Source organism: Bombus affinis, chromosome 1 (genome assembly GCF_024516045.1).
Source record: "Bombus affinis isolate iyBomAffi1 chromosome 1, iyBomAffi1.2, whole genome shotgun sequence".
Classification (NCBI taxonomy): Eukaryota; Metazoa; Arthropoda; class Insecta; order Hymenoptera; family Apidae; genus Bombus; species Bombus affinis.
Window position 1 is genome coordinate 16884082 of NC_066344.1, and position 18982 is coordinate 16903063.

Sequence of the window (18982 nt, forward strand, 5' to 3'; positions counted from 1 at the left end):
TCGCCCATTACGGTGATCCCTACACGCTAAGTATTAAAATCGCGCGCAATGACAGGCTACAGTTCTCACGCCTGCTCGACAACGCGATCAAGTGGAACATAAAACACAAAATAAAGTACAGCGCGTTCATGAAGGCAGACACGCACTTGTCTATTTACCGAGAAGATTGGAATACGTACGATGAAGCAAACAATTACACGGCAGGAGAAATTAAATACATCGAGAATTGATAAGTGTTGCTTATCGTGGATACTTATAATACCTCATGAAAGCGCATTTATGTGTCATTACACGTGTACATAAAATATTTTGAAATTGCATAATTGAAGAGTGCTTGTAACAAACGCTGTAAGTGCCAAAATTGAAAAATTTTTATTTTCTTTTTACTGGAAGATGTTCTACGTGCCAATAAGAATGCTGTGCTATAGAATCTAAATGCAATTTCCCTGTCTAAGTAGTTAATAATAATTCTACAAGACAGCGTCACAAGGTCGTCTATATAGAAAAAAATAAAGTGCCAATGAACATTAGTTAATTATTTCATACCTTTGCACATGTCATCTATGTAAGTTACCCTAAATGAACGAAACATTGAGTTTTCTTTACAACCAAGAGATGGCACAGGAGGGTTTTCTACACATACATTTTTCTTTTTCATGAGTTTGGACTACATTAATGCGTGTTTTCTTTTCTTCCTGGAAAACTTTTTTCTTCGCACTTACAGTGTTCTCTACAATCAGCGCATAATTATATTGGTAAAGTTTGAAATAGACATGAAAATGCACGTAGAAGCTACAAGATGTTTCGTAAATGCATCTAGCAGTTACGTAATAGTCCTCGGAGAAGTCAATTTATGTACGGAAATTTTTGATTGCGAATTACAAGATAATTATCAAGTTTACACATGATAGTAACATTATTATTACGTAACATTAAGGATACGCCCCGATTAATTAGCGATTAATCGTAAACTGCATGAATATTCGAATGGAGATGAATTATATCCGGCGGAATGCATGTAATTACATTACATTGGGGATCATTATAGGTCAGAGTCACGGTACGTCTCAAGGGAGCGGAACTCCATCTACCTCAGGAATTCAGATGATTGTCTCATCTATAAAACTTTTGTCATCAAGATTCACAATAACTCCAACTTTTGTACCCAGTGGCGGGAAAACGAAATTTCGTTTCATAACCTAAAATTCCCAATATTTAGTTTTACAATGTTATTTGTAAGCCAATACGCAAAATCCTAACTACTAATTAAGTAAATTGAACAAGAACCAATCCTCCGATTTACTAAATGCTTGGCCGTCTAGACCGCAGACACGTCCTCCAAACACGAAACATAGACAATAGGAAACGCGTCGATCTGATTCCGTATCTAGGAAAGCATGCCACGATACGGTTAATTTCGATCGAACGACCAGAGAACTGCCATCCTCGGATTCTGATTAAAACAATCCTCTTCAATACACACACACACGCGCGCGCGCGCGCGCGTGAGAATACAGAGAAAACGAAATATCGTTCAATTAGAAGAATAAAATTGTCAGCTGTTACAACGTAAAGCCCATTGGCTACCATAAGCTACCATAAGCTGCCGAAGTATCATATTACCAATCGCAGATATCTAATAACTAGACTACGGATTTTTATAAGAGATTTAGAAATACAAAAATGCATAGAATACACGTAACGTGCAAACAAATTGGATATAGAAAATATCCAAAGTATAGCACACCTTATAACATTCGCTAGGTCCTATTCTTTTATTCGTATTCACGAAGATGTGAATTCGTACAAAAATTCGCAATCTAGTAATAATCTATTTCGATAAGTTAGACATGTTCGCGTAAGTGCGTCACATTTCTCTGTAATTAAGGTGATTCCGAGCCATCAAAAGCGTGCAATTACAGAACGGTAAAAAGAAAGCTACGCGATAACCACGTAATAACCGTTAACGTCATCAGATTTTAATCACGGAAGCAGAGTTGCTACCCCTGCTCCTGGGTTAGGCTATGGCCACGAACCACCATAAACTATCCACTTACTAGACACTCACCACGCGCTCCATCTACCAAACTGTACGAAGAACCTTCTCCCACTCTACGGTTCGATTAAATCCTCGTCTATAAAACCACACGGCTACCTGAAAGCCAGTTTCGATCGTGTCTATCCGTATCGATCAGTGGTTCTGATTAAAATGGTTCGGAGAAGCACCGGAGGGGACGACCATGAAGGATTCGGGAGCAAAGCAGCTCGCTGGAGCAACTTATCTCGTTCATGAGATAATGTTCGAATGGATTAAAGCAGTAGATACGTATGCTTGATGCAAGGATAGTGGCAGATGACGATATGGTTCAGAAAGGAAGAGATAGACGATGCAGGTAGCGAAACCCGTGAAATCGTTTATCTCAATTCATGCAGGTGGCAATACACGTTCGAGGTTGTGAAACGTTTCACGAACTCCGTTACTCTGACTGCTCTTCATCGACTAAAGATACACGCTGATTTCATTGCCTCTTATCTGTATTTGTTAACTATTCGGAATAGGGTACATCTTAATTGGGAATCATCCTTAGATAAGAATAGGGTACATTTCCGGTGATTCGTCGTAAATATGTTGTCAAAATCAAGATTCTGAGTATCTTCTTCTTACATACGTAACCCTCAGTCGATAATGCTATCGAGTCCACTTCTCGTCAATTGTTCAATTTCATTAGGACACGTTTAGCAAATTAGCAAGAACATGCAGCGAGAGTAAAAGCATTCAATGTAAATGGTCATCGAGCAACTGCTTCCTCAACTCTAGTAATAAACGCTACGAGAGACTCTTCGACACGTCATCAAACGCCAAGTAGTGAAAGGATGCTAGTTTACACCTTAGTTTTACCAAAGCGATAGAAGAACGAAAGGAAATTATTTGTTGAAAGGAATTAATCGAAAGCTTTATCGTAATTACGAGAACTTTATAGCCGTGTGAAGGAGCTCTTACCGATTCATTTAACGACTAGACGCCTATGAGAACGGGTGTGCCCCGTTTCCCTCCTCGTTTTTGTAAACAGAGGCACGGCGGTCGAGAATGTGTTTATGATCGATAACTCTTGGAAATCGTGCAGCGTCGAGCGTGTTGTTCAATATTTAACGCACTGTCCCAACCTCTTTGCGCCGCAGTCGAGCGCAGCAGCCGGGACGACATGAATTTCAGATGGGATGAAAGTAAAATCATCTGACAACGACGCCAGCGTTACGATTGAATTAACGTCTACGTGGTTGAAACGTTTACCCTAGCGAGGGCGTTTGATAATTTAAGAGCCATGAGCGAAGCGGAACCATCGACTGTTAATGGAAATCGAAGAACGATTAGACAAATTCGACAGGGTAATGGAAAGATCGGTGAAACGGGTGGAAACGAGTTATTAATCCTGGAATGATAGTATACTGTAATCTTTCATGTATTGAGTAACGTGTTTATTTTTATTGAAATATATGTAATTTCGTGCGCTACATCGAATCGGCCGCATAGTGTGATACACTATATATATATATATATAAGTATATGTGTATGAGTATGTGTGTGAGATGTGCGTGCGCAGCATTTCGTAGAACAAAAGAATGTCACTGTTTCGTACGCAGGGTAAAAATTGAAAGCAGAAGAATGCTGAAACACGTGTAATGGGTATCTATGAACATCTTGTAAATCACATATTAAATAAATACAAAACTATTTTATTATCGTCTCTATATGTAATGAAAATGTTGCTACGTATTTATTTCCGCGATTACGATCCATAATTCTCAACAATTTTACATGAAGTATACACATTATACATGACAGAGTGTTGGTACATTTTCGCAAAATTTTTTACATATTCGAAATGTAGATAGCAAATTATTGTTTCGTAATTAGCAAATCATTTTACAAAAGGGCCATAGAAGTGTGACAATTCAAAAGAAACAATGCGCTATTTCAACGTTAAAAACGTAGCAGGAATGCGCGATATTATGAGAAGAAAGATTCGGATGGTATATATATATATATCTATGAACGATAAAAATGACTTGGTAAAAATAGTCTGGTAGAATGAATCCACTATATCTCGCGCTAATGAAAATTTAAAATGGAACTACAATCGCTTTAATGAAACCTATAAATATACGCGGAACAGTTTAATCGAAACAGACTGTGAACCGGTAGTATCCGTTTTATAAATATAGAACAAATTTGATCTGCGAACGTAGCGCCATTCTGAACGAAAGCGCAACTGTCTCGATCTATTCTCCGATTTGTGTTATTGTCCCGTATCGAGAAACGTATTGCAGAAGGAAACGCTAGCTTTACACTTGCATGTGTTGTCCGCGATTATTAGCCGCCTTGCTGCGTAATTCTCTCTTCGATATGTTATAGGACACGCTACGGTAAATGCAGAAATAACGGATACGATTTTATTTGATACAGGCGGTGTGGAAAATGCACATCGATAAAATAGAAATTCACATATGAAGACCACAGAGAAAACATAATCAGTTCATTTTTATTGGTCTCCTGATTTTTACGTTAATCGATGGTTAAAAAGATGTATTTCAGTGTGAGATAATTGACACTAGGATAAGTTAAGTCAAAATCTATGAATTTTTAAGAAACCAAAAACTATTTAACGTAATCGTAAAACTAAATAAGGGGATAATTTGAAATTAGTTGACAGTATAATAGAATTAAAAAATACCCTTTTTTTTATTTAAAAACCGAAAATATGATTTATTATAATGCTCCTTTGTGATCTTACGTCGGCAAATATGAGAGTGATTTGAAGACACAAAATCTAAGAAATTTAAATAATACTATATATAAATGAAATTGGCAGTGATATCACACTTTTATTCGAACCTTATATAACCAATAGTAATTAAGAGCAGACAGTATCGGTTAATTAAAACGGTACTATGTTTCAGTGTTCTCGTGTTTTCTCTTGCCTTCGGTCGTCGAAACGACCTAAGCAAACGCGACTATTTTTCGAACTGGTACACTTAACGAGCAGCGACGGTACAGAAATCTACTAACATTGGCAAAGACAGACAGAAAAATCGAAAACGAGGAGGGCAAGATTTCTAGACAACTTGAAAGAGATTCGAAGAAGGTTCCGATAAAAAGGAAGGCGAGCTACTCGACGTACGGACAGGACAGCCAATCATCGAAACTTTTGTCTACGACCTCCTCGAGATGAGCCGTGGTTCATTTTCAGTGAGTAAAAACGACTAAAGATGGCGTTGCTCCGTAAGAATCGGTAACGACTCGATCTTAACGATCGGTAAGTACGTTCGGGTCAAGTGTTATACCATCTCTGCAAACTTTTGCTAACGACAATACACCAAGGCGGAGACAGAAGTCATTTTTTCTCTTCTTCTTTTCTTTTTCGACCGTCTCCTCTTTCAACGCTGACGAAAGCTTATTACGGACGGTTGAAGCGAGTGTCAAGTACTAGCTGAAAGCTTAAACCGTCGTTGTGACACAATAACAGCTCGAGATTTTCCGTTTCAGATGTCTACAGTTTTGCGTTATTTCACGCGTCGAGTGTACATGATAAAGCATATACACAGGGGCAAAGGTGGCGCGTGAATCGCGCGAAACAACAAATCTGTCGATCCAGTTTACCAACTGCACTTAACCTATTTTCGTCCGGAAATTACATCGGTAGGTGCGTGTTATTACTATGCGAGAACGGATTTTATAAAAAATTGAAAAATCGAATTTCCGAGCGGCGGAAAAGCGGATTTCTTGCCCTCGTCCCATCATTCGGGGGCTGTGCTTCGTTCACTACCGACCGAACAAATTAAGGTCAATACAGAGGGGGCTATATTTTCAGCAAAATATTCCATCGTTCGTATCGTCGAATCTCATCGCGGATCGATGACGATAATACCGTTGTAATTTGTTACGCTTGACCAGGATATATATCGAAATTCGACCTCCACGTTGTTAAGCAAAATGGAAAATTGAAAATAGGAATTCGTTTGCATCGCTATCTCATATTTCTTATATGTATCTATCTACGTTTTCTTCTATCCACAACTATACGCGTACGCATAAATTTCAGGGCGCACACACGTCTACGTATATCTCGATTGAAAACACGATCGTCATTCGTGGATGAAGAATCTCCGGTTACCAGTTGAGTTACAGCCGCAACCACCGCTTTTTCATCAAACAAATCTCTTAACGTGTCATTGAATTAAAAACGATGACATTTCACCGTTCGTGGATAGGCGTGTATTTTTCTCGGCATAAATATCGCTCGTAACTCGGACGAGGATCTGGAGAATCGTTCGTGTATCGATATACACGGTATACAATATACATATATATGTGCAATATACAGACACGCGTGTATGCTCCATAGAAGAACCGCCATGAAACACTTGAAACGGATTTTCAGCGGAGAATACGGCGCAGTTAAAACAGTGACGACAGCTTTTAATTGAGGCTAGGACGCCAAGTGAAATATTGGAATTAATCGCGAAACTTGCGTCGGCTAACGAACGAAGAGAGCTATCGAGTTAGATCAGTCAACGAATAATGGAAGAATCGATACAATGTCGCTCCATTGACGTCGCCGTGTTTTCGTTCCCCCTCGCCTATATCGTTCAAAATACGAAATTCATCGCGGTTTCGGGCAAAGTTATCGATACAATTTTTGAGGGAAAAATGGATTGTTTGTTCTCGACGCGCTCGATGATGGCGTGCTAATCGTTCGTGTAAAACGATTATATGGCGTTCAAAGTGACTTGAAGCCAGCAAAATTATTGTTATTATTTTATTGCTCGCTAATGACGATTCTATCTTTTCGAGTTTAACGAGTTTACAACTCTCGCAAACGTAATGGACGATTTCTATGAAGGACAACTCATTTGTCTTATTACAATTTAACGAGGTAGTTATTTACTTGACAATCTGTTATAATGACAGATGTATTATTTCAGCGAACAATATAGTTAACTTATTTTTAATGTTGCGGTCTGTTTGACTCTGATGACGATGATTGACAAGCTAACGGGTATAATATTAAATATATTATTTCAGCAACAAATAATATACGTAATATAAGTTATTTATGGATTTGTAATTTGCTAAAATCTGAGGATAATTGAGGTTACACTTTTTACAATTCGCATTAACGAAGGAGTAAGATTACAATTGTAAAATTTTTGAACTTCTAAGAACTATAGAACACAGGTGAATCTACACGTCTTACTCGATTTAAAAGATTTCAAATTCCATAGAATTTTTAAGCTTCTTCTATATCCAATGATATCGTGTCTCGTTACAGTGTTTCATGGATGTTCATTGCAAGAGGACGACTGTCGTTTTCATTGGAAAGTAAGTGATTTAAAGAGCTTGTAAATTAAGTTATCATTTGCAAGATTATCGATACAGAACAATTGTTTCAACGAATTATATGGGTAAACGGTATGAATGCAAAATGGGCCAGATACATAATAACGTACTTAATCAATTTCGAGGGTGAACGCATCAGATCGTCAAGCTTCAATGTAAAATCTCGTCTCGCTTATCCGACGGCGACAAGTGAACGCACGCAATTTGGCGCTGTCAGCCGGAAACGCGGGATTTTCAAATTTTAATCGAATCCGTCTCGTCCGCGCGTTTTCCGTCGATTAAACGCTTTACAAGCACGGACGGCCGCACGTCCTCCGACGAGGGGAATATTTCATTGGCCGCGATCCTGCATAAAACAGCGCGAGAAAACGAATTACTCTTGCAAGCTGACTGAATTGCGTACGATACATTAATAATAATACGTTAATACGTCAGTCACCGAATAAATAAAATCGCGAAATTAACGAGTAGTAGCGAGTAATTTCGTATTTCGTTTTAATTACTACTTAACGGGTCACGTCGTCAAGGGTTAAAAATTTCTAATTGGCAATACGTTTCGCGAAGAAACAATATGCAGTTATTAAAATCGTAAGGCTTTTATGTTCCACATTTTTTGCAGTTATTACTATTTGAAGGTAATACTGGTCGTGATGGTTTAGTTTTTGATAAAACTAATACCATAGCCTCGGGCGAGGAATATTTCATCGGAAAATGCGAAAAATCCCTAGAAATGATTAAACATTCGAATAATATCAACAGCGCTACTAGCTACCTATTTGGGCCACATCTTTTCCAATTTCGCGATTCTCTAGCTGTAGAATGAAGGATGATCGTCTACAAAATAAACAATTACTACAATACAACAGTTGCAACGTGTCGTTTGACCATTCAAAGAAGCTAATTGCAATGCTAGTGAAGCGTCTAGATAATATCCCTATTAGACACAGTTCGCTCGTAGAATTCTCAAGTAATAACATATGCAAGTTAGTGCGATTAGTATATTACCGGGCAAGCTTTCTAAATTCACGAATACATAAGAAACAACCATGTTGTTTAGCCACCATATGAGAAGAATAACAAAGTCATTTATGCGCAAAAAAAAGTCGAAGAATGATTCGACAATGCGACAAAGGATATAATAGAAGTCACGTGACGTACGTTCGCCGACGAGAGCGCCATCGGAGATCCGTACGCGGCCAAGGGTCTATTCTCATTCCGTTGAAACGATATCCACGGCATAGTAATGAAAACGCTGTTTCGTTTCCTATGCAAAGGACCGGCGCGTACTTTTAAACGTGCCGTAATAATACCTTACTAGAAGCAATTAAGTGCAAATACAACCGATTGGGATGAACGTGCACACCGGCGGATGCATTCAGGGGGTTAGGACGTGGAGATAGGATGGACACGAAGGAAGTGGCCCAGGAGAGGAGGGAGCGAAAAGAGGAAGGGACAGAGAGGATAGAGAGAGGAAGGCAGATCGGAAATTGCTTCGAGCATGCTCGCTCGCAATAATACCACGCCTGGCTATGTATGTGTGTGTATGTGTATATGCGCGTGTGTATACCAAGAGTCTGGCCCTCTATGTGTGGCTACACGTACATACGTGCATATCCGATGTGTGGCTATAGGTATTTGCGTATCTATATATATATAGGCATACCAATACCAGAATACGGTAAGAACAAAGCCGACGGCAAATGACAGCAGTAATTTTCGCAAACTGTTGTGGGATGCGCGCTGTGGCATTCAAGAATACCGTGCCGTCGTTGCCGCTCTTCGAAATGGTACTACTTTTCCTTTTCTCTCACGTGCATTCTTTCTTTGACGCCTTCATCTCTCACGCTGATGATCCTCGCAACTTACAGGTTTCTTTTTTGGCGACGTGGTCTCACTTTTTGATACCACGGTCGATAAGTGGCAGACGCTTGAAGACTTAGGAAGAATTTTATCGATGATTTAACGAGCTTAATTTGGTAGTATTTGACAGTTTAATTTGAGTAAGAATATTCAACGTCGAAGGTAAGGAGTTCGAAAGCTCAGGGAACTTCATGAAAACCAATCAGGCGGAATTAATCCGAGGACAATGTGATGTATCAATAGACGTGACTGATTCTTGTAAGGATTTTTCAATTGGTTAAGCATGTATTTAAATCTTAGAAGATCCGTCAAGGAAATTCTATTTTATTCTACGATTTATTTCTATAATCGTTTCTTAATGTTTCACGCGAATCATTTCCACTTTGTGTGACTCTGTTTCCACGAGTTGTCCTTTGCATCCGACGACGGCACTTTGTTTCCTTTTTTCCCCTCATCGCTCTATTTCTTACTTTGTCGCTTCGTTCTTCGTCTCTATCGTGCGTTCATTTGTCACACTCGCGCTGCTAAGCCGCATACACATGTGAGCAGGCGGTGGTGGTACGGTGTGTATGGTAAAGCTGGATTTACGCTTCAGAAGGATCGGAATCTGTGGGAAACCGAGCGTCCAATTGACCGGCCAACTGTTACAGCACCCTTGATTCTCCATAGATTCGGATTCGAGATCAAGGCGCGAAAGCCGCGCAATGAATATCCGACCGCACATAGCCATAGGATAAAGGAAAGTCCAGAAAATTTTGCGGCGCGACGCTCGCGAACACGTCTCATTTATCCCTCTTTTTCCGTGATTGTTTGTATGCAGCGATGGTTAGCCTAAAAAAAGCACTAGGAACCAGGAGCGCACAGAACGTGAACGATAAATTTCTCTGGTGTGCGGGAAAAACAAAGGGAATACGAACCAACGCTTTCTCTCTCTCTTTCTCTCGACGAATTTCTACTCATAACCATCGAACAATGAAAAAAGAAAAACGCAGTAAAAAAAAAAGAGAGAGAGAAACGAGAGACGTTTTTACACTATGTATACTACAATCACGGATTTAAAGCAATTTCGATGAAACGACAACAATCTTGATCATCAAGAATAAAAAAGAAACCCGCTGATCGTAAATATTTCGTTTCGTCTGGGAGCACGTGTGATCCATTATTCAGGCGAGCACCTCCGACAGCTTATGCTGCAATAACTAAATAATGCCGCGCATTCTTCCGCGTGCGAGCATCGTTGAGCCTCGAGAAAGCCTTAGCCCGGGGAACGCTCGTAGCATTAAGTCGTCCGATGTCGATGCCAGGCCAGCCGGCCGGGAGAGAGCCTAGTATATATGCAGTGTATCTTGGCCATGCAGAAGCGCGCGCGTGCAGCTGGATGCACTCGCGTGCCGCCACGTAGCCAATCACGTAGCACCGCACAATACGCTGTGCCAGGGAATAATGCCCAATTTTACACGAGGCAAGATTGACGGCCGTATACGTCCTTATACAGGCGAGACGAAATCGGCTTAAAAGTTTCAAAACTCGCCTGAGGCTGTGGCAAGACGAGGAACCAACGGAGTACTCTCGAGGTAAAGCGAAGAAAGACAGGCAAACTTGAAAGAGACAGAGAAAGAGGCACCGGGATCGAGAGAACGAAAAAGGGAAACCTTATTTACTTTACGTTATATAGAAAGATAGGTATACATATGTCGGTATACACGCAGAAGTACGTATCCCCTCTTCCAGGGTGGTACGGCTTCATCCATGCGTTAAATTCCTCCGGGGGATTCTTCCTCTTTCCTTGATCCTTCTCTTTCTCTGGCGCTCTGTGTTTCTCCACTGCCCTCCCCACTCTACAGCTACCCCTAACTTCTATGCTCTTCTCAGTTCACTCGTATCCACTTGCAGCAGAACAGACCACTACCGCCACCTCCTCGGGCAAGAGGTGTCTGTCTCTCTTTAACGGGTCTCCTTTTGCTTTCAGTGCAACAACTTTGATAGGGGCAACAGCTCGAGGTATTTCCGATGTATCGTTCGTAGATCGCGTGGTAGGAAGAGAAGGACGGAGGAACGAAACCGGGAAAAAGAGTAGTTTTAATTTCTTCAGCAGCTCGCGGTCTGGCATCCGTTCGTTCTACACGTGAAAAACCGTGTAAAGGCGGAACACAGCTGAAGGGGAACGGTGAACTGGAAGAAAAGTTACGCGGTAACGTAAGTGAGGTATTGGTCGAGCTGCAATTCCGATCGAACCAATGAATTATTTTTACTGATTCGAACGTATTACCGACACAGATGGCTCCTCGCTCGAAAGTCTGCCGCGTAGAGAGGTTCTTCGGTTGGGAACGATAAATGTCGCCCGTACGGCGATTATTCTGCCAATTGCGAACACGGAGCAACCGTTGTACCGTTGTATCGAAGAACGAATGGTATTTCGAATCGCCTTAACGTTTGTCTTGCTTTTCTCCAATTTGGTACGACCATTGAAATTAATCAAATGGCGATATACATACAATGGCTACAGAAAATATTTTGCCATTTTATTGATCATAACACTTACGTATTAATTAATTAGGTTCCAGTATATTAAATTTTCTATCGCTATTAAAATGAAACGCGAAAGCTGGTAGGAAGACGCCTTATTCAAAAATAAGCAAATACTTTTTGTAGCCACTGTATGCATATATTAAGTATAATGCGCATAGCGAATGTAAACATTCCTCTTACGTAGGAAGGAAACGTTTAATCAATGATGCCATCTTATTTTATGCATTTACGTATTATCAACTAAAGCGATTATTAAAGAAACCTTTAACCATTCCTTTAAAAGGAAAGGAATAAAAGAGAGATTGCAAGATATACAATGGAGAAGGATCGCACAGAAAGCATCCACGCGAGCCACGAACAAGTCACGAGATACGCGATGACCAGCCAATAAGATTCCACTACTATATTAAACCTTTTAGGAGCCGCTTAAGTCGCGCATAGAGTGACAAGCACCTGCCCTCGTACGACTGGATATACGAGGGGACGTCAGGCTCGTTCTCCTTTATATTCGAGCTGCTTTTTTCATTCGACTAACTCGTAACCTGCAGCATTCGCATATTCAAAAAGTAGAATAGGCTGTTACCTGTACTACTTTTAACGGCTCGCTGAAACACCGCTACCAAAGTAGAACAAATTTTTACTGCAATCCGTTACTTATAGTTGAATAGCAAATTTAATCCGCATGACAAACATCAAACGATTGCATTTCGAACCTTTATTCTACTGCTCGAAAATTCTCTGTGAATTAACCCAGTATAGGATATGAATACAGGCACGTATGTATGTACTGTGTAGTAAATCATTTCATTAATCGATGACATATCATTCCAAATGGATGGCTTCTTAATTTTAACGTTGACTGCACTAGCTCTCTGTGACGTGTTTGACGAATACAAAACCTATACGAATAAACGGCACAGTAGTGAATAATATAGCATCAAATTGCGATCAGAGAAGGTATTCGAAATGAAAAACACACTGAATAGCAACTACATATTTTGATTCTATCATATGAAAAACAATTGGAATGCGAATTCATTTTTCGCTTATCGTGACTATAAATTTTACAAGAAAAATATAGTATCAATTATTATAAACGGTATTCGTCTCGCTTACTCAGCGGACGTTTCATTATTTTAAAAAGCTACATACGTTTCGGAAAATTTTTATTCTCGAAGATCGATCACCTTCCTTATGGCAATTTTAAATGGAATATAATTAATGATATCTTAATTGGGACAGAAAATTGATTTATTAGACAAGCGTCTAAGATATTAAATATTCCAAGTTCCATTGATATTTAAAAAATGGAATAAAGCCAAAACTAAAAACATCTATAGAAGAAACAAAATGGAATATACGAGCTTATTGGATCTAATAGTTAAATGTTAAAAACTGATAAAAAGCCAGCAACGAAGTGGCTTTCCTTCGTTCTTTTGTCTTCTTGTTCCTCTTTTTATATGCAATGGCAAACGTATCTGCGCGATACGTTGGCAAAGTCAATCTCTGACGGTGCATCAAACATTATTTGATCTATGGCCTCGATTATCCGTTCCGATTTAATTCTCCGCTTTCGACGGGGCACAAAGTATTCGGCAAACAGACCTATCCCGCGAATAATCACGTTCGCGCCCGGTTCTCCCCGCCGGAACACAATTTCCCCGCCTTCGACGCAATTTAATTAAAAACCTGTATTTTTCCGTCAGGATTATCCTTGCGCTCTTTGTTTCAATTCCAAAGACTGTTCCTTTGGCGGACCGCGTATTCGGTAGTCCGAGGCAGGGAAAAAGGACCAAGACAAAGCTTTTCTCCGTGAAGACCTGTACCAGCGCGTTTCTGTGCTCGCTTCGCCAAAGTTCAAATTAAAAAGAGGAGCAAAGACAAAAAGGACAAGAGAAAAAGGAAGAAGAGAAAAGAAGTCACAGGGAAGTAAGAAGGAAAAAAGGAAAAGTATACACCAGAAAGAGTTTACGTATGCACGCGTATGAATCTTTCATGCAATTTTCTTCGGTATGCATAAGTAGATACGCCTTACAACAGTTTCATAACGTTACCGATATGAATTATAAATATACAGCGCTAAATATTAGAACACCTGGATTCGTATAAGATGCGAGCCTGGTTCACGACGTCGATAAATTGATCGTGGTTCTGTACTCGTGCCAGTTAACGATGATGATATCGTTGTGCTATCAGATTCATTACGTACGTTCTATTATCGTATAATCATATTCATAAGAAGAATATATTTGCAAGAATTACGGGAGGAAGCGCAAGCTAAATCGTATCGAAAAGGACTTGTACGAATTAGAAGCGAAATTCAGCAACGATTATTTCAAATCCGCATTGAAATTTGGGACAATTGATGATACGAGTGGTAGAATTGGTTAAAACAACGACCAAGATGTATAGCGGATATAAATAATGGAATTATTTGATGAAATATTGATTTTTAGAACAGTTGCATGAAACGTGAGAAACGCGACTTATATTGGCTTGGCAACTAAGCGATTGCGGATTTTGTCATTAGGTGGTATTGACAAAATCCGCGATCACTTAGTCGCCAATCCAATATCTTCCCACCGTGATTCTCACTTATGAACGACGGCGTATACATCCAAGAAATTCGATTCAAAAAGTTGCTTCTTGCGCGAAGGAATTATTTGTCCAGTTCCCACGTCCGCGACAATCCTAACCAGGAGAGATAGATGATCCTCGTAATTACACCAGAAAATACCATGTACGTGTGCGCGGTGACTAGCTTCACGGCCACGCATGCGCACGCGCAGGATGCGTATCAGCTATACCGCGATTCCATTTACGGCGGGACGCGACTCGTTAACGCGCGTACGCTGGAACCGTGCACGAATGATAATTAGCTTGGTCCGTACAAAGCCTCGCTATGTACGTCGCACGAATCTCTCGATTCGTTCTTGTAATAAGGAGAACTAGGTGGAGTAGGAGGAAGAGGAGGTGGAGTCGAGGGAGGACGTAGAAAAGCCGTATTCCTTTCCGTGTCGAGGTCGCCGGTCCATTCTTCTTTCAGCGTGGAAATCAGAACGAGTGTGTTTGGCGCTTCGAATTCATTTGTCTCGCGGGCAAATTGTTAAGCCTTTCTTTTTTTCAGTTGCTACAGTTTCGTTACGAAGCTTAGCCAACGACATCCGTTCAAACCGTATATATACGTAACCATCGGAAAAGGCAGCAGGTATTTACATTCGCGGTGGAGCGGCGGCCATGTTGGCTCGCGTGTGTACTTTATGAACGCACGATTTGTAGCTTTTGATGGTTATCAAAGTGCGCGTACACGGTTTTCCATTCGGCGGAAAATTAATTGCGATTCTCGACAGGGTAAGCTACAGCATGGTAGTCGAATAATTAACAGAGATACGGGAAATAAGCTTGTTAACAGAATCGAGACACAGGCTAGCGGATCGTGTTTCTTTTTTGTATTATTCTTCTTTTTTTTTTTTTGTTGGAGAACGGTGGGAAAAAGTGAGCGTCGTATAATCCCGTTGGAACATGCAGAGGGTTGGACGACGGGCTCGAAATTAATTTGTCTGTTCGCAGTATCAATTTCGAGTATCATAGCCACGATCCAAGCGGCAATATCAATTGGACTCTTCTCGTTGAACAATGCGGCACGTGATACGAAGAGAGAGCGAGAGAGAGAGAGAGAGAGAGAGAGAGAGAGAGAGAGAGAGAAGGGGGCCTTTTAATTAGCCAGCGTGGAACAGAAGTACTCACCAGCAATAACAGAAAACTAAATGTACATCGTGCGTATATAACGCGAGTTTTTTACGATCCAGCCACGGTGGTATATCGGTCGTGTTTAAAGCGAGCCTCTGCCGACCTTTCTACCGCGAAAGGACACTTAAAAGAATGTTCGTAAATATCGTGGAAGCATTTCGGCACGTAAAATCATAAGGCTTTGTGAACGCGCGAGTGAAGCGATGGTGCTGCCATTAAAAGCGAGCCGCCTGCGGGCGATAGGCCAAGGTATGCGACTGAACGGACAGGTGAATATCGATGAGAATCGAGAGAAGTGCGGGTGAAGCTACCCATCCATTGATAGATAAGGATGTCGATAGGGGAGAACGGGTGAGAAGCCATCGTAGAAATCGCGAGGGACGAGAAGGGAAGATCTTGAGAAAGCGTGAGAGGATATAGCGAAGAGTATGCGCGGGACGAGGAAAGGTATACGAAGAGAAATCTAGAAGCGGTAGAGAGAGAGGGTGAATAGAGGATCCCGATTATTCAGCATCGACGAGATTTGCAATCGACATTCTCTTCCTTTCGCCGCTCATTATATTGCGCCGTTCTAACCGCACGGATCTCCTCGTCGTTGTCGGTGGATTCGCTTCTTCGAAAAGGGGATAAGCGAAGTGGAGATGGCGAGAAGAGAGAGAGGGCGGCGTGGAGCGAGACAGGTGGAGAGGAGAGATGGGACGGAGAAGGCGCATCACCGCGACCGCCACACACCACTACTACCACCCCCACCAATTAACCGTCCTTTTCCTTCCAAGTCACGAGGCCGCTGGAAACAAGAGATACGCCTCGGGTACGGAGACAGAGAGTAAAGTCAGATTGCATGGTTGGCGAACGCGGTAGACACGCGGAGACTCGAGACAAATCCGTGTAATTGGTATTACACAAAGGGAAGGAAAGAAAGTTGTACGAGAGGGACACAGATGAATAGTGGTAAATGCAAAAGAGAAAGGGGAACTTAGATAAAACGGGAAGAAATGGTCGTTAGGTACAAACGTCGGCTCCACATAAAGTGGCGTGTTTTCTTCCCCGATGATATTTCAAAGACACGAAACGGTTTTTAGATATTCGGTCGGTAAGATCGAAACGCCCGAAGAGCTCGCTCTCGTCGAAATCGTTGGCAGATTAATTTCTCTTCATTAGTGGGAGGGATGCCCCTCATCGCGTAGCATCGCTCGAGCACTCAGAGGATATCGATACTTTAATAACGCTCCTCTCCACTTCACGGGTTCAAAGTTCAATTGCCTTTTTTGTCATTAATTGTTGTTTTACGATGGCGTCCGCTAGAGAGCGCTGTGAAAAGCACTCGAAACGCGTGCACCAGCAAGGGAATCCCTGGGCTCGAAGCACCGAGGCTATATACAAAATACAAAGTCAGCCTTCGTTTGATCGTTTACTTGTCGTTTTCCCATCGCTCGATGGGCAATTGTTTCGACAAACTTGGGGCGAACCGTTTTTTTCTTTGTAACCTGCCTCCTCTGGTTCCGTTACCGCGCATACGGCCTTTCGTTTAATCCCTTCATGCAAATGCAACAGACGACTCTTTCTAAGCTGTATTTACGTGCTTTACATATTTCACCAACGTTTCAACCACGGTCGGCAATCGCGTTTGGTACAGAATACGCATACAATGATTCACGATAGTATTTGGACTCTTACTCATAGAAACCTTTTACGTAAATGTCCTATGCGTTGCACAAAACGTTATGAAATTTTTTATCACAACTATATCGAGACACGAGCGTCGTGATTATATTCAACTCAAATATGGAACTAGTCTGAAAATATATGTAGAAGTTACAAAGGTTTATTGGAAACATATAGGCGATACAAAAATTAGCAAGATCCATAGCATGGATAGTGTTTTTAAATATACAATTAGTACCAAGGGTGATTTCAATAAGTATTTTTGCGAGTTATGTTGTGAATATCTATACATTTTCAGATTCGTATGAAATTTTACCAACATAATTATAACACTTGCATTTCATTGTAATACTAAATTTTTAAATGTGTCTTGCATTATACAGGATGCGTTATGCAATTGAGTCTAGCTAAATCTCAAAGCCGGTAAGAGATAGAAAAAATTGTAGAGGGAAAATTCGACTCAAATACCTTCACACTTTTTTTATACAGACTAAAAAATTAAAAAATGCATTGAACTGTTAATAAAAACTTACAGAATACCATATAAAAAAAGGAAGAGTGTTATCGCACTCTCCCGAAGCATCGTTACATACTAAAAAAAAGTGAGTACCTGCGAACATGGATCTTGCCGCACCATTCAATTTTTTCCTCTACCCCTTTTTTTTTCTATCTCTTACCGACTTCGAGGTATATCCCGGCTCAATTGCGTAACGCAACCTGTGTATTCGCAAAACGTTTCCGTAAGTATTTAAACACGATCACGTCCACACAGCCGATACAAAATCTGGAATCGGTGTCGAATGTCATGGAAAAACAAACTACACTTTTTCTGCAGCTCGTGTCGTCGTCGAACCCCCACGAATCTCTGCCACCGCCAATGGCATCAGGCGGCTCTACAACCAATGATAAACACTGTAGCATCGGTAGCTGGATGCGTGCTTTTTTTGTCCATGTCCCCTCGCGTATTTTGCACGCTTAAAAAGTTTGAACTTCGCTTTATAACGAGCTTAAGACCTCGCGCGGTTAACGAGAAATGATTTACCACGTTCGTTGCCATATGGCAACTACCAATACATAGAGCACGTACACGAGCGTATATACATATATATAGCGCGGTACAAACGATTCGTGTGTACGTTCAAGAGCAGCGACCGAATAAATCACTGGCGGCGTACAGGCCTAATATAATCGCGCCTAATAAAGTTGGCAGCCACTAAATTTTCTTAACTCGGCCCCCGATTCGACCATGTAATTCCCAAACGGGCGTGTACGCTCCATAGACTCCGAGAATTCGTTGGTTCGAATTGAAAGACGATGCGATGTTCGGGAACAGGTGGATATTCGGATGCTCGTAAATAATGTATCTTCGCTTAACCCTGTTAGCTTAACTCCGCTTCGTCCTCGAGTTTGTATTTCTTCGAATATCTTCCGTTTTTCGCATATTTTATTCATGAAAACCAGGGATATATATCATGTATTATGCATAGTAAAATTATATTCTGTACTAAAACCAAACATTTGCACCGTTGAGTATGAAACCTACGCTTTTCTTCTCTTCCAATAAGCGCGATTTAAATATCGAAGCAGCTGCCTTCTTACAGCTGCAAACCCTTCGATCGCCAATTCTCCCCAAAAATAGAAACGACGATAAGATAATCGTTTGTCTGTAAATGAAATTCCATTGTATGGAATTCTTCGCAAAATCCAATACCCGGATCCGAGATATCAAGATTCGCCTAATCCTAACCTATATACCGATCTCTCCTAGACGATATTAAT

The 18982-nt window shown here is 40.9% G+C and overlaps 1 protein-coding gene across 3 annotated transcripts in view; it reads right to left on the bottom strand.

The window, feature by feature from the left end:
• Positions 1-18982, bottom strand: part of LOC126914421 (uncharacterized) — a 120724-nt gene that overhangs the window by 46085 nt on the left and 55657 nt on the right. The window lies entirely within an intron of this gene.